Here is a 16,339-nt window from a genome sequence, read left to right on the forward strand (position 1 = left end):
CCCGGCAGCAGTGCATCTCAAAACCACAGATGCTCGCCTCTGCCGTAAGACACATCCCAGCCACACCACCGGCTCACAGACTTCAAAACGCCCAGGCTGCAGTGGCCAGCCGCCCCTCCCAGACCTTGCTTCAAGTGTCGCAAACCTGGCCACTGAGCCAAGGAATGCCCGCAGCCCAGGATTCCTCCTAAGCCGTGTCCCATCTGTGCGGTACCACACTGGAAGTCAGACAGCCCGACTCAAAATACTGTCTCTTTCCCAGATCTCCTTGGCTTAGCGGCAGAAGATTGATGCTGTCCGATCGCCTTGGAAGCCCCCTGGACCACCACAGACGCAGAGCTTCGGGTAACTCTCACAGTGGAGGGTAAGTCCGTCCCCTTCTTGATTGACACGGTGACCACCCACTCCACTTTGCCTGCTTTTGAAGGGCCTGTTTCCCTTGCCCCCATCACCATTGTGGGTACGGCCAAGCCTCTAAACCTCTTAAAACTCCCCAACTTTGTTGCCAACTTGGACAGCATTCTTTTACACACTCCTTCTTAGTTATTCCTACCTGTCCAGTTCCCCTACTAGGCCAAGACATTTTAACTGGATTATCTGCCTCTCTGACTATTCCTGGACTACAGTCACATTTTATAGCTGCCCTTTTGCCTGACTCACAGCCTTTCTGACAACCTCCTCTCACATCTCCCTACCTCGACCCACATGTATGGGACACCTCTACTCCTTCCTCAGCAACCAATCACACGCCCCTTAGTATCCCATTAAAACCTAATCACCCTTACCCTGCTCAACGTCAGTACCCCATCCCACAACAGGCGTTAAAGGGATTAAAGCCTGTTATCACCCACCTAATACAACATGGCCTTTTAAAGCCTACAAATTCTCCTTACAACTCCCCTTCCCTACCTGTCCAAAACCCAGACAAATTCTACAGACTAATCCAAGACCTCTGCCTCATCAATCAGATTGACTTCCCATCTACCTGGTTGTACCAAATCCCTGTACCCTCCTATCTTCCATATTCCCTTCCACAACTCACTATTCTGTTCTTGACCTCAAAAATGCTTTTTTTTCCAAAGCCCAAATTTCTTCCCCATCCATCACCTATCTTGGCATAGTCCTCCAACAGAACACATGCGCTCTTCCTGCTGACTGTGTCTGGTTGATATCCCAGACCCCAACTCCTTTTACTAAACAGCAGCTCCTCTCCTTCCTAGGCGTTGTAGGGTACATTCACGTCTGGATGCCAGGTTTTGCCCCCCTAACCAAACCACTTTGTAAACTTACAAAAGGAAACTTAGCTGAACCCATAAACCCCAAAATCCTTCCCCCACTCTTCCTTTCACTCTTTAAAGAAGGCCTTAGAAACAGCCCCTATACTGGCGCTCCCCAAATCCTCCCAACCCGTCTCTCTCTACACAGCAGAAAGAAAAGGCTATGCTGTCAGAATTCTTACACAGGAGCCGGGCCCACAGCCCAGCCTGTAGGCTTTTTATCCAAACAACTTAACCTCACAGTCCTGGGCTGGCCCTCATGCGTACCCACAGCAGCAGCTGCTGCCCTGATAATAGCCGCAGCCCTTGCTGGTTCCCTTGGCATTTGGGTCCAAGGCCCCAGCCCGCTCAGAACACTTTCTCACCTTTTCAGTTTACACTTCCATTTCTGTCTAAGCCAAGGACTTTTTTCCTCTGTGGTTCTTCTTCTTACATCTGCCTTCCTACCAACTGGACAGGCACTTGTACCCTAGATTTCCTTACTCCCAAAATTCAGTTTGCCAATGGAAACAAAAGCCTCCCTGTTCCCCATGTGGTCCCGACATGCCACAAGCGGGTCATTCCATTGATCCCCTTACTTGTAGGGTTAGGAATTACTACTGCACTCGGCACAGGCATAGCGGGCCTTACCACTTCAACCCTCACCTTCTGTAGCCTCTCTAATTTCTCTGCTAGCATTGTGGAATTAATCAATCACCATCCCTTCTTCAAGCTCAAGTAAATTCTCTAGCTGCAGTTGTCCTCCAAAACTGCAGAGGTCCTGATTTACTTACTGGAGGTCTTTGCCTATTCCTAAATGAAGAATGTTGTTTTATGTAAACCATATAACGATTTAAACCTTGTATCATACACAAGGCCCAACTGGTTTACATAAAAAAAACAATTATTTATTTATATGATAGATAATTTGATCAATTAATAAACAATTGAATAAACAATTATTCAATTGTTTATTGATTAAAAATAAATAATTGTTTATTTATATGATAAATAATGGTATAAATTGTTTATTTGTATGATAAATAATTTATTTAATCAATAAATTAAAAGACAGGGCCCAAAGGCTCACCAATGAGGCAAATGGTTATTCTGGACCTGGCTGGACTGGCTGGACACTCTCTAACTGTGAGACATGGCTTCTTCCAATCCTTAGTTCTCTGATACCTATCTTTCTCCTTCTCTTATTTGGACCTTGTGTTTTCTGATTAATCTCTCAATTCCTAAAAAATCATATACAAGCGATAACCAATCGGTCAACATGGTAAATGCTCTTTCTATCAACCCCACAATATCACCGTTGCCCCAAAATCTCCCAGCAGTCTAAATTCTTTCCTATTTTTAGGTTTCTGCCCCGCCCCCAATCCCGCTCGAAGAAGCCCTGAGAAACATCACCCCATCACCTCCCTGTGCCGGCCTTCCTAATATACCACTGCTCTCCACTCTTCATTTCTTTTTCCTTTATATTACTAATATAAAAAGACAGGAATATAAGGTCTTTTAGGCCGATGGCGCCATGAATGCTATGATGACCCCCGTGACCCACACATACATCTCTGGAGGGACTTCTGCAATTAGAAAACCTGAAGTAGCTGGAAGATTATGAAAAATGGAAGAGCGATCAACCTCTGTGGTGCCTAACTAACCTGATACATTCTTCTATTGTTTCTTATTCTGGCCTCAATTGACAAAGCCATTGGACTTTGTAACTGACCTTGGTCAACATCATGACTCTAGACCCTACGACTTCCTCCCAGCTTGCAAGCCTATGACCCCCTCCCAGCTTGCAAAAAACTGCCCTAAACTGTAACTTCTGTAACTTTCCACTGCCTACCCCAAACCTATAAAACCAACTCCTATCCCTCTGCCCTCTGCTGACTCTCTTTTCGGACTCAGCCCACCCATACCTGGGTAAATAAACAGCCTTGTTGCTCACACAAAGCCTGTTTGGGGGGGGGTCTCTTCATTCAGAGCGTGCATTTTAACAGTGTTAATTACCCTGATTTGATCACTGCACAATATACAAATATCAAAACATCACATTGCACCCCATAAATATGTACGATTATTACATGTCGATTTTTTTTTTTGAGAAAAGGTCTTGCTTTGTTGCCCAGGCTGGAGTGTAGTGGCATGTTCATAGCTCATTGGAGCCTTGATCTCCCAAGCTCAAGTGATCCTCTTGCCTCAGCCCCCTGAGTAGGTAGGAATCCAGGTATGCATCACCATGCCCGGTTGATTTTTATTTTTTTTGAGACAGGGTCTTGCTCTGTCACCCAGGTTGGAGTGCAGTGGTGCAATCTCAGCTCACTGCAGCCTCAACCTCCTGGCCTCAAGCAGTCCCCCACTTCAGCCTCTCCAAGTAGCTTGGTCTACAGGTGCACACCACCATGCCTAGCTAACTTTCTAACTTTTTGTAGAGACAGGAGCTCTCTATGTTCCCTAGGCTAATCTCAAACTCCTGGGTTCAAGTGATTCTGTAGACTTTGCCTCCTGAATTGCTGGGATTACAGGTGTAAGCCACTGCACTCAGCCAGTGTAATAGCTAGCTTTTAAAAAAAGCTTACAGCTTACACCTGTAAGCTTTTTTAAAAAAGCTAGCTATTAGTGATTATCCAACAACTCTAGAGGTAGTACTATTTCTGTTTTCAGATGAGGATCTGACATCCAGAAAAGTTGACACTTTTCCCAAGGGCATGCACCTTGTATAAAACAGGAGCAAGCATTCCAATAACACATCTGACTGCAAAAGCCAGGCTTTTGTACCAGGTAATTTTGCCTGCTAGTGTAGACATGTCTTTTGTGGTATAAGCATTCATAGAAGGTGCTCTAAGAATTATGTAACTGCATCCGAGAAAGAAATATGCTATAAAAATACACTTTTTTTTTGTTTTTGAGATGGAGTCTCGCTCTGTCGCCCAGGCTGGAGTACAGTCATCTTGGCTCACTGTAACCTCCACCTCCTGGGTTCAAGTGATTCTCCTGCCTCAGTCTCCCAAGTAGCTGGGACTACAGGCCACGCCCCCACACCCAGCTAATTTTTGTATTACAAAAAAACACTTCTAATGTGACAGCCTTTTATGACACAGTGATATTTATTTAATATTCCCCCAATTTCTCTAGCTTGATCATTTGCTACAAAGGGGATCAATAAGATCCCAATTTGTCTTTGTGAAAAATAAATAAAATGGACTTTTCCTCTATTCATGTTGTATTTCTAAATGGCCTTGAGCGATTTACAGTCAAGTTAATGGAATTAATAATATACCATCAAAAACCATATAACATATTATCTAAAGTGCAGCACAAACACTTTCCTTTGTGTGGTGGCCACTGACATATACCGATGCTGCTCCATTTACGATGGTGTCATGTTCAGGTAAATCCATCGCAAATTGAAAATATAGAAAGTTGAAGACTTTCAATTTACGATGGATTTATCTGGATGCAATACCATCATAAATCTAGAAGGGTTCTGAATGCATGTCACTTTCACCATCGTAAAAGTTGAAAAATCGTTTAGTCAAACCATGGTTAAATTGGGACCATCTGCATTTCTCTTCTCCTCCGAAAGCTTCTTTAGGGCAGTTAAGGATGCTACACAGAGAATGTATTCACTAAATTGTTTTTAAATGAATGGACAAATACACGCACACCACACACTTCAACAATCATCACCTCTAATGTGGCAGTAGATTTTTCTACAGATTAAGTACTTCCCCCCTCCTCACCCAGATGGAGTCTTGCTCTGTCGCCCAGGCTACAGTGCAGTGGTGTGATTTCCACTCACTGCAACCTCCACCTCCTGGGTTTAAGCGATTCTCCTGCCTCAGCCTTTGGAGTAGCTGGGATCACAGGTGTGCATTACCACTCCTGGCTACTTTTTGTATTTTTAGCAGAGATAGGGTTTCACTATGTTGGTCAGGCTGGTCTCAAACTCCTGACCTCATGATCCGCCTGCCTCGGCCTCCTGAAATGCTGAGATTACAGGCATGAGCCACTGTACCCAGCCCAGCTAAGGACCAGATGCAGAGTAAGGGTTGAGGTCTTCCTTACCCCAGAGCAGGGCAAAAAAGCAAAAAAATACCCTTATTGATTAAGCCATAAATTCAACCACCACTTATTTCCAAAAAGTCTGAAAGTTACCATTTAATCACCTTTCCCCACCCCTTTCCCCAAACACACACACACACACACACACACACACACACACACACACACCCATCCCACAGGGATTTTCCTGTTTCCTGCTTCTTCTTTAAACCTGTTAAACAATGTCTGTTTAAGGTTAACACTCTACTATAGGATGTGCTTTAGCTATGTAAGTGGTAGACACTGCAAAAAGTCTTCCAGTTGCTTTGATTGAAAAAGTCTGGATAGTTTTATGTGTCCCTGGAGGGAAACTAAACATCTGGAGTCAGTGCTGTGTTTGGTACATACTAAGCATTCAACAAATGTTTGCTGAATCAGTGACTGAAATTATCCACTTTTCTTTGACTCCCGATCATGTTACCCACCTTGGATTTATGTATGTATGTCTGCATGTATTTACTTGAGATAGGGTCTCACTCTGTTGCCCCAATTTTTGTATTTATTGTAGAGATGGAGTTTCACCATGTTGCCCAGGCTGGTTTCAAACACTTGAGCTCAAGCGATCCACCACTTCAGCCTCCGAAAGTGCTAGGATTGCAGGCATGAGCCACCATGTCCAACCATTGCCCACATTTTATATCAGCATTCTCATTTTTTTCAGGGACAGATTTGAGTTCCACTGTTTGGGCTAGGGGCAATGCTTTAGATGAGAAAAGATGAGGGATATTTGAAAATCAGTCCAGTTAGAGAAAGAAGAAAGTTAAAATATTTATGAACCACCAGAGTTCTTTTATGCTAAAATATTATCTTAAGGTTTGAGCTCTGTGCAGGTCAATTCTCTTTCTTCTGTTGTCATGGTGATATGCAAGGGAAGTGCTGGGAAGGGAAGAGCGTGGTCCCTTTAAATGACACACAAGAGACCAGGCTCGATGGCTCATGCCTGTAATCCCAGCACTTTGGGAGGCCAAGGTGGGTGGATCGTGAGGTCAAGAGATTGAGACCATCCTGGCTAATAAGGTGAAACTCCGACTCTACTAAAAATAAAAAAAGTTAACTGGGCATGGTGGCGCACACCTGTAGTCCCAGCTACTCGAGAGGCTGAGGCAGGAGAATCGCTCGAACCTGGAGCAGGAGAATCGCTGGAACCCGGAGGTGGAGGCTGCAGTGAGCTGAGATCGTGCCACTCCACTCTAGTCAGGGCAACAGAGCAAGACTCCATATCCAAAAAAAAAAAGACACGGAAGAAGGGAAGGGAAGTGCTGGGGAGAGGAGGGCGTGGTCCCTGGCTAGGGATCCACCCCTAGGGACCTAGGTGAGGACAGGCATTTCCCAAGACCACCCTGGCCTGTCACACCCCCATCCTGTGCCTATAAAGACCCAAGACCCTAGCAAAGGTAGAGACAGAAGCAGCAGCTGGACCTCGAGAGGAGCAAATCAGTGTAGGAACACACAGGTAGCTAGATTTCGAGAGGAAGGTACAGAGGCACCAGCATGGAGGCAGGCCACTGACCAGCAAAATGAAGTGGACTTTGGAGTTTGGCTGGGGCAGTGGGAGGAGTGCTGGGGCCGCTGCCCAACTCCAGGGGAAAGCCATCTCCCTTCTGGCTCCCCCATCTGCTGAGAGCTACTTCCACTCAATAAAACCTGATACTCATTCTCCAAGCCCACCCGTGATCCGATTCTTCTGGTACACCAAGGTACACCGGGATACAGAAAGCCCTCTGTCCTTAAGAGGGTCTAACTGAGCTGATTAACACAAGCTGTCTGTAGATGGCAAAACTAAAAGAGAACCCTGTAACACATGCCCACTGGAGCTTCAAGAGCTGTAAACATTCACCCCTAGACACTGCCGTGGAGTCGGAGCCCCACAGCCTGCCCGTCTGTATGCTCCCCTAGAAGTCTGAGCATCGGGGCACTGAAAAAGCGAGTCACACCCCTCTGCACGCCCTGCGAGGGAGCACAAGGAAACTTCCCGTTTCAATGGCATGGTCCCAAACCTGTCTGGTCCTCTGTTAATGTATGCCCTTGAAGAGGGAAAGGAAGGTAAACCAAGAGGCATCCGTCACCAAGATCCTATCTCAAACCAAAATAAAGAAATCTCTGACATATTCATGTTATGTTATGTTGTCGCAGAGTATCTCCAAGTATTATTTACGTTCATCTACATATTAACTATAGTAATCAGACTGCCAGTAAATATCATGTAATTGGTTAAAGAAACATACATATTGTGGTATCACAAGTTTTATATATTAATATAAAAAATGTATATTAGTTCAAAAACATTATTCTGAAGAGGAGGTCATAGTCTCTACCAGAGGGCCAGAGGATCTTTGAAAAAAGGTTAGGAAGGCCTGTAGAAACTCAGGGCTCCATGACAATACCTAGGAGGAACATGGAGTTCCCAACTGGTTTTTACTTTGACCCTAGGCCTTCTCCCAAATGATTTAATGGAAGTGGTGATTAAAAGGCCCTTTTTGTTTTTGATATTAAAGAGATTCTTAGTGAAGAAAGTCTATTGGAACGTTTCAAATAACAATTCGAGGCTGGGCTCAGTGGTTCATGCCTGTTATCCCAGCACTTTGGGAAGTCAAGGTGTGTGGATCACTTGAGGCCAGGGATTCAAGACCAGCTGGCCAACATGGCAAAACTCTGTCTCTATTAAAAATACAAAAATCAGTTGAGCGTGGTGGTGCACACCTGTGGACCCAGCTACTTGGGACGGTGAGGCAAGAGGATCACTTGAACCTGGGGGGGCAGAGGTTGCAATGAACCAAGATGTAGCCACTGCACTACAGCCTGGGAGACAGAGCAATTCTCTGTCTCAATAAATAAATAAATAAATAAATAAACTATATTTGAAGGGAAATGTCATTTATTTCCTCTAAGTGCTGTTTAACACTCACTTCTAGGCTGGGTGTGGTGGCTCATGCCTATAATCCCAGCAATTTGGGAGGCTGAGGTGGGAGGACTGCTTGAGCCCAGGAGTTCAAGACCAGCCTGGGCAACAAATCGAGACCCCATCTCTAAAAAAATAAAATATAAAATTAGCCAGGCATAGTGGTACACTTATAGCCCTAGCTACTCAGGAGGCTGAGGTGAGAGGAGCATTTGAGCCCAGTTTTAGGTTGCAGTGAGCTGTGATGGCACAATCACACTCCAGCCTGGGTGATAGAGCAAAACTCTGTTTCAAAATGAATGAATGAATGAATGAATGAATAAATAAATCTCAGTTCTAGAAAATCTGTTCTCTTTTGGATCCTCTTTTTTTTTCTTGCATTCCCTTGATGCTTATTCAACTGCTTATCACTGTATACTTATTAGTTTACAGGTCTATTTTGTCTTTGCAACTGGATTATAAAAGTGCCCTTGAGAAGTTTATTTCTCAGGATGACCAGAACAGTGTTCTACAAATAGACACTCAGTAAATGCTTCCTGATGAGTGCAAGGCCTCTCAGAAAAGTGAACTTATTTACCATAAAAGCAAGATGAAAAAACAATATAGTTATTTTACTAAAAGGAGGTGAAAAAAGAAACCTTTGATTCTGGATGGTACTTGTGAAAGGAATTGTGTATTTATAAACATTGTGTTTATAAATAACTTATACTTACTAGTAAAAATTAAAATCTTCTTTAATAGAAAGTGATCTTTTAGATGACCTGAAAATTCCATTTTCTATCACCAGCAAAGAGGAGGCCAGGTTTTCTCTAATGAGCAGATTATATGATAAAAGAACATTGCTAAATTATTTATAAAATATTTGATACAGGGGCTGGGCATGGTGGCTTATGCTTTTAATCCCAGCACTTTGGGAGCCAAGGTGGGTGGATTACTTAAGGTTAGGAGTTCAAGACCAGCCTGGTCAATATGGTGAAACCCTGTCTCTACTAAAAATACAAAAATTAGTTGGGTATCGTGGTGGGTGTCTGTAATCCCAGCTACTTGAAAGGCTGAGGCAGAAGAATCGCTTCAATCTGGGAGATGGAGGTTGCAGTGATCTGAAAGTGGGCTGCTGCACTCCAGCCTGGGTGACAGAGCAAAACTCTGTCTCAAAAGAAAAAAAAAAAAAATTGAGTTTCTGAAAATGTCACCAGATGGGGAAATGCTGACAATAATATGCTAGTTAAATTCAGTATTAATCTCAGTGCAAAATCTGTATTAATCTCCATGATGTTAAAAATTCATAAAAACAAATACTTGATAGAGGAATTCGGCCATGGCTTATATGTGGACAGACAAGTTTTACAGTAAAAGGAAAAACACAGAATAACAGAAAATATAACCATGATTTTTTAAACTATAGGATATTCCATTTCAAAGACGTTATAGCTATGATCGTTTTAAAAATTTCTTATCTATTGAAACCATTATTACATGTTGCTGCAAATCAGGCTTACAAATCTAAATTCAGATACAACACATGATTTTCTTGGCCAATGATTTATTTCATGCTATCAAAATGTTATCTTCATTAAAAATGTTTTAAATATATTTTTCTTTCCACGTTTATGAATTTCCTGAGCCAATTCTAAAACTTAAATGATCTTAAATGTCGACAATACTAAAAGTATAGTCAATATCTTCCAAATAATTATTAAAGCTCTGCATCCTTTCATTTAGTTATGAAATTAATCGAGTCCTGTCATTTCTCCTACATACCTCTCAAATCCACCCACCCCAAATGAATTTAACACTGCCTTGATTCAGGCCTCTTAATCGCCTTCAATTTCTTTTCTCCTTACGCACATTCTTATCATGATCACAAAACAATCAGATTTGTATTTCAGAAAGATCATACCACTTCTTTGCTTAAAACTCTGAACCAGCTCCTTAGTACACAATTTCACATGGTATCCATGGCCCTCAATGATCTAGCTCATACCCACATCTCCTGCACTCCTGTCATCACAGTACTTTACGCTTGACCCAGCAGCAGCTGTAATGAACCATTTGCAAGGCATCTGCAGTTTTTCTTTCTCTAGGAAAATCCTTTCATACTGATTTCTCTATCATCCTTCACAACCCAGCTCAAACATTACTTCTGGAAGGCCTTCTCCAAGCCCATATCAACTCTAAAGTTAAGCACTCCCTCTTCTAAATCTAGTAGTAACATATGGTTGTATTTATCACATTGTATTATATCATAATTATTTGTTTATATGCTTGCTTGCCTTCCCTATATCATGGAAAGCTTTTTGAGACCAAGAAAGGTGCTTCATGTTTGTTGAACTGAATTTGATCTAATGATCTGAGCTGAGTAACTGGGAAACAGATGGGATGTTTCCAGAGTGATTCATAATAGCCAGGATGATCATGTTTCTCCACAGCAAACATAAATCATGTTTCTTTAATCACAGGGATTACCAGACTTTCTTGGAATAGCACACAAAATGCAAACTCTCTCTTAAATGAAAACTAAATATCCACGAGGCAATTAGTCAATATATGATCTGCGTAATTTGAGCCAAATTAGTAACTATCACTTTTTAATAAAATATAATTGAGTGCTTCTGGCTTAGTGCAAAATATATACATTATGTTTTATCTTACATCTTTATATGAAAGGGACAAAGTAGATTAGAGGATGGATTATTTACACTGAGCACCAGGAACTAGCAAGTATTAAACTTTATCATACCAATAGAAGGGGAAAAGTAGAATCCTGATATATTGGATTTATTTTGTAAAATAATTCCTTTGGGGAACAGTACAAATCGTGCATGGGTGCCTATCATCAATTCCCAGCATAACAAAAGCAGGTGGCACAAGAAACAGAAAATGTTTTGGTTTCAGATATTTATGGTAGATGGCACTAAGTCATGCATTGAGCATTCAGGTAGGTGCAATGCATAATTTTCAAGATTCAAATCTGGGATGAAAAATACTAAGGAATCTGCACAAACAGTATTTGAATAAAGTTTCCATCTTACCAACATATACTGATAACTTAAAACCAGTTTAACTACAGGAGTATTCCTATTAGTTATAATTGCTTAACACAGTAATTTGTAGTGTTTAAAACTAACTCATGATTTAGCTTTATTTGTTCTTTTCTATATTTTGCAGGGTTTCCCCACCAAATGTGTTATTTTTGAAATAAAAATAAATACAATTTTCTGAGAGTTAACCAGAATATCATTCGTATTACTCAATGATATTAATCATATCAATCAGCCCATTTTTAGGATGTTCTTATGAGAATGTCATTAGTTTTTTTCTTTTCTTTTTTTTTTTTTTGAGATGAAGTCTTGCTCTGCCGCCCAGGCTGGAGTGCAGTGGTATAATCTCAGCTCACTGCAACCTCCGCCTCCTGGGTTCAAGCGATTCTTCCGCCTTAGCCTCCTTAGTAGCTGGGATTACCGGTGTTCACCACCGTGCCCAGCTAATTTTTGTATTTTTAGTAGAGATGGGGTTTCGCTATGTTGGCCAAGCTTGTCTCAATCTCCTGGCCTCAGGTGATCCACCTGCCTCGGCCTCCCAAAATGCTCAGATTATAGGCGTGAGCCACCACGCCTGGCCAGGACATAAGACACCTTTCATATCATCTTATTTCTTGTGTGGTGCAGCTAAGTTTTATGATTTCTAGAACAAAATACTCTGCTGCCATTTCTACCTTATTTATTTATTTTTGAGACAGAGTCTCACTCTGTGGCCCAGTCTGGAGTGCAGTGGTGCGATCTCGGCTCCCTGCAACCTCCACTTCCTAGGATTAAGTGATTCTCCTGCCTCAGCCTCCCAAGTAGCCGGGATTACAGACATGAGCCACCACACCAAGCTAATTTTTGTATTTTTGTAGAGATGGGGTTTTGCCATGTTCACCAGGCTGGTGTCTAATTCCTGACATCAGGTGACCCACCTGGCTCCTGAGTAGCTGGAATTACAGGCGTGAGCCACCGCGCCTGGCCCATTTCTACCTTTTATAAAACTAAGTCTAAGCCAGGTGTGGTGGCTCACGCCTGTAATTCCAGCACTTTGGGAGGCTGGGGCGGGTGGATCAACTGAGGTCAGGAGTGGTGGCGCAGGCCTGTCATCCCAGCTAATTGGGAGGCTGAGGCAGGAGAATCACTTGAACCTGGGAGGCAGAGGTTGCAGTGAGCTTAGATTGCACCGTTGCACTCCAACATGGGCGACTGACAAGAGTGAAACTCCATCTCAAATAAACAAATAAACAAATAAACAAACAAACAAGGTCTAATTATGCCAATTTGGGAACTGCCTTTCTCTTTGGTGATTTAGTTTGCAGTAAAAAAAAAAAAAGTCCCCATCAGCTCACAGAAACACATATTAAGGAGGCTTTGGGCTACATGCCCAAGAATTTTGTAATTCAGTAACTATCAACTTTCCAAGGGAAATATTTGAAATTCCACTATTAAGAACACATGAGAGAAAATGTGCCCCAATAATATACCATTAACATAAGTGCTTTTTCACATGTAAGAGAAAAATGACTACTCATTTGAACAAAAATCTGTTCCAAAGTTTTCTGTAATCCCAGATGAACTACTAAATTGCTATCTATGCAGAATCAAATTGGCTGTCAGAAGTCAAGAGTAAATGAAAAGTGTCTAGATGAACATGTCTAGAGTACAGGCACGAAAATCTAGTCCGGGTGCCGGGGCTCACACCTGGAATCCCAGCACTTGGAAGGCCAAGGTGGGTGGATCACTTGAGGTCAGGAGTTCCAGACCAGCCTGGCCAACATGGTGAAACCCCGTCTCTACTAAAAACACAAAAATTAGCTTGGTGTCGTGGCAGATGCCTGTAACCCCAGCTACTTGTTTGGGAGGCTGAGGCAGGAGAATCGCGTGAGCCCGGAAGGTGGAGATTGCAGTGAGCCAAGATGGCGCCACTGCATGCCAGCCTGGGCAATAAAGCGAGACTCAGTCTTAAAAAAATAAACAGAAAACAAATAAATAAAAATACGGAAATTAGCCTGGCATGGTGGCACACGCTTGTATTTCCAGCTACTCTAGAGGCTGAGGTGTGAGAGTCTCTTGAACCCGGGAGATGGAGGTGGCAATGAGCCAAGATTGCACCACTGTACTCCAATCTGGGTGACAGGACGAAATTATCTCAAAAAAAAAAAAAGAGAAAATCTAATAAACTAAAAAAAAAGTCAATTGGGATTTTTTTCTTTTTTGAAATAGGGTCTCTGTCGCCCAGGCTGGAGTGCAGTGGCATGATCTCAGTTCTCCTGGGTTCAAGCAGTCCTCCTACCTCAGCCTCCCAAGTACCTGGGACCATAGGTATGCGTCACCTTGCCCAGCTAATTTCTGTATTTGTTGTAGAGATGGGGTTTTGCCATGTTGCCTACGCTGTTCTTGAACTCCTGAACTCAAGAAATCCACCTACCTAGGTTTTCCAAAGTGCTGGGATTATAGGTGTGAGCCACCATGCACAACTGGTATTAATATTTTTAGAGTACTTTGCTTATCAAATGTCTGTTCTTATAGCTTACTTGTTTCAATAATTTTAAAAAAAAGATCAATAAACCTTCTCTTGGCTGGGCACAGTGGGTCACACCTGTAATTTCAGCACTTTGGGAAGCTGAGGCGGGTGGATCATTTCAGGTTAGGAGTTCAAGACCAGCTTGGCCAGTATAGTGAAACCCTGTCTCTACTAAAAATATAAAAATTGGCCAGGCTTGGTGGCTCACACCTGTAATCCCAACACTTTGGGAGGCCGAGGCAGGCAGATCACATAAGGTTGGGAGCTCAAGACCAGCCTGACCAATATGGAGAAACCCACTCTACTAAAAAATAAAAATAAAAAATTAGCCAGGCATGGTGGCGCATGCCTATAATCCCAGTTATTTGGGAGACTAAAGCAGGAGAATCACTTGAACCTGGGAGGTGGAGGTTGCAATGAGCTGAGATTGCACCATTGCACTCCAGCCTGGGCAACAAGAGAAAAAAATAAAATAAATAAATAAAAATTAGCTGGGTGTGGTGGCGGGAGCCTGTAATCCCAGCTACTTGGGAGGCTGAGGGAGGAGAATCACTTGAACCTGGGAGGTGGAGGATGCAGTGAGCTGAGATCACGCCACTGCACTCCAGCCTGGGTAACATAGCGACTCCCGTCTCAAAAAAAAAAAAAAAAAAAAAGGGAAAAAATTTCTAAATTTCTTTGTGGGCCTTTAATGATACAGGTACAGTCAACAGAGGTATGATTTCCTTAAATACTACTAATACTGCAGATGCCTCCCCAGGATACAGTAATGCCTCTTTTATTTACAGCTCAGCTCTCTTTTATAAATAAATAAATAAAAAATCCCCAACCCAGAAAGTACACTACAAAATTATTTAAACAGCCCAAAAAAATAAAGTTCATGTGTTCAGCCATTTTTCTCTCAAGCTTTCATTCTGGGTCTATTTATTTGCTTATATGCAGTTGTAACAAACCTGGTTTTCCAAATCCACGAGATGAAAAGCAACAAATAGCAGAAGCTGCTATAGATAAAACATACTGATAGTAGCAAAATATAATATCTGACAGTTTACAAGTATGAAAGTCAAAAGGAAAGCTATTAAAAAGGCTTAAAAAGTCAAATTTGATCTTTCCGAGGTTTACTTCATACTCATATACTTCATGAGATCCTCGTCAGTATGCTAATACATTATATAATTAAAATTAATAAATGATCTTGAGTCTTTATAGTTCATTCTATTTTTTTGAGACACAGTCTTGCTCTGTTGCCCAGGCTGGAGTGCAGTGGCATGATCTCCACTCACTGCAACCTCCACCTCCCGGATTCAAGCAATTCTCTGCCTCAGCCTCCCGAGTATCTGGTATTACAGGTGCCTGGCACCACACCCAGCTAATTTTTGTAATTTTAGTAGAAACGGGGTTTCACCATGTTGGCCAGGCTGGTCTTGAACTCCTGATCTCGTGATCCACTGCCTCGGCCTCCCAAAGTGCTGGGATTACAAGTGTGAGCCACTGTGCCCGGCCAGTTCATTCTATTTGAGTATTACATTTTAATACTAGCCTATACTTCTGAACCACACCTCCTGGTTTGCTTGAGATTGGCCTATCTCAAGCCTGTTGTCTTGGCATAATTAACAGCTCTCCCTTTCATTCTCAAAAAGTGTTCTGATCTGGACTGTAAATCTTAGGATCATCCTACTGAGCACTTATGTGCTAGGAACTATTCCAAGTACTTTCAGTTATCCTCACAATCCTATGAGATGGAGTACAATTATCCGCATTTTATAGATGTAAGCTTCCGAGAGGTTATACGATTTGTCTAACACCATCCAATTACTAAGTGTTAAAGGGCTCTATGTAAAAAAGCAGGCAATCTAATGTCAAAGTTCTAGGACTTAAATGCTATAACATAAAGTACTATCTCTTCTTAAAAAGATGGGTAGGGGAGGGAGATATCCAAGTTTCTGGAAACAAAGTAAGAGACACCAGCCTTCTGTAAATGTGTCTAAACAATCCTTGTTTCCCACAGATTCCGTAAGTTGACAGTACTGAAATATTTCAGAACATCTTTGAGATGTTAAGCTTTTTAGATTTTTATGAGCATGAGCTTTTTTAGAAAACAAAAACTCACGACTGTTTTTCAAATATTCTTGAAAGATGCTACTTTAAAAATATACTAAATAGGGCTGGCCCAGTGGCTCATGCCTGTTATCCCAGCGCTTTGAGAGGCCGAGGTGGGCTTATCTCCTGAGGTCAGGAGTTCAAGACCAGCCTGGCCAACATAGTGAAACCCCATCTCTATATATACTAAATAGGCTCAGCCCAGTGGCTCACACCTATAATCCCAGTGCTTTGGGAGGCTGAGATGGGAGGATCGCTTAAGGCCAGAAATCCAAGACTAGCCTAGGCAACACCGTCAGACCCTGTCTTGGCAAAAATTTTTTTTTTAAATTAGCTGCACAGGCCACGTATGGTGGCTCATGCCTGTAATCTCAGCACTTTGGGAGGCTGAGGCAGGCAGATCACCTGAGGTCTGGAGTTTGAG

Source organism: Aotus nancymaae, unplaced genomic scaffold (genome assembly GCF_030222135.1).
Source record: "Aotus nancymaae isolate 86718 unplaced genomic scaffold, 86718_ANA_hifiasm-v0.15.2.pri h1tg000062l, whole genome shotgun sequence".
Taxonomy (NCBI): domain Eukaryota; kingdom Metazoa; phylum Chordata; class Mammalia; order Primates; family Aotidae; genus Aotus; species Aotus nancymaae.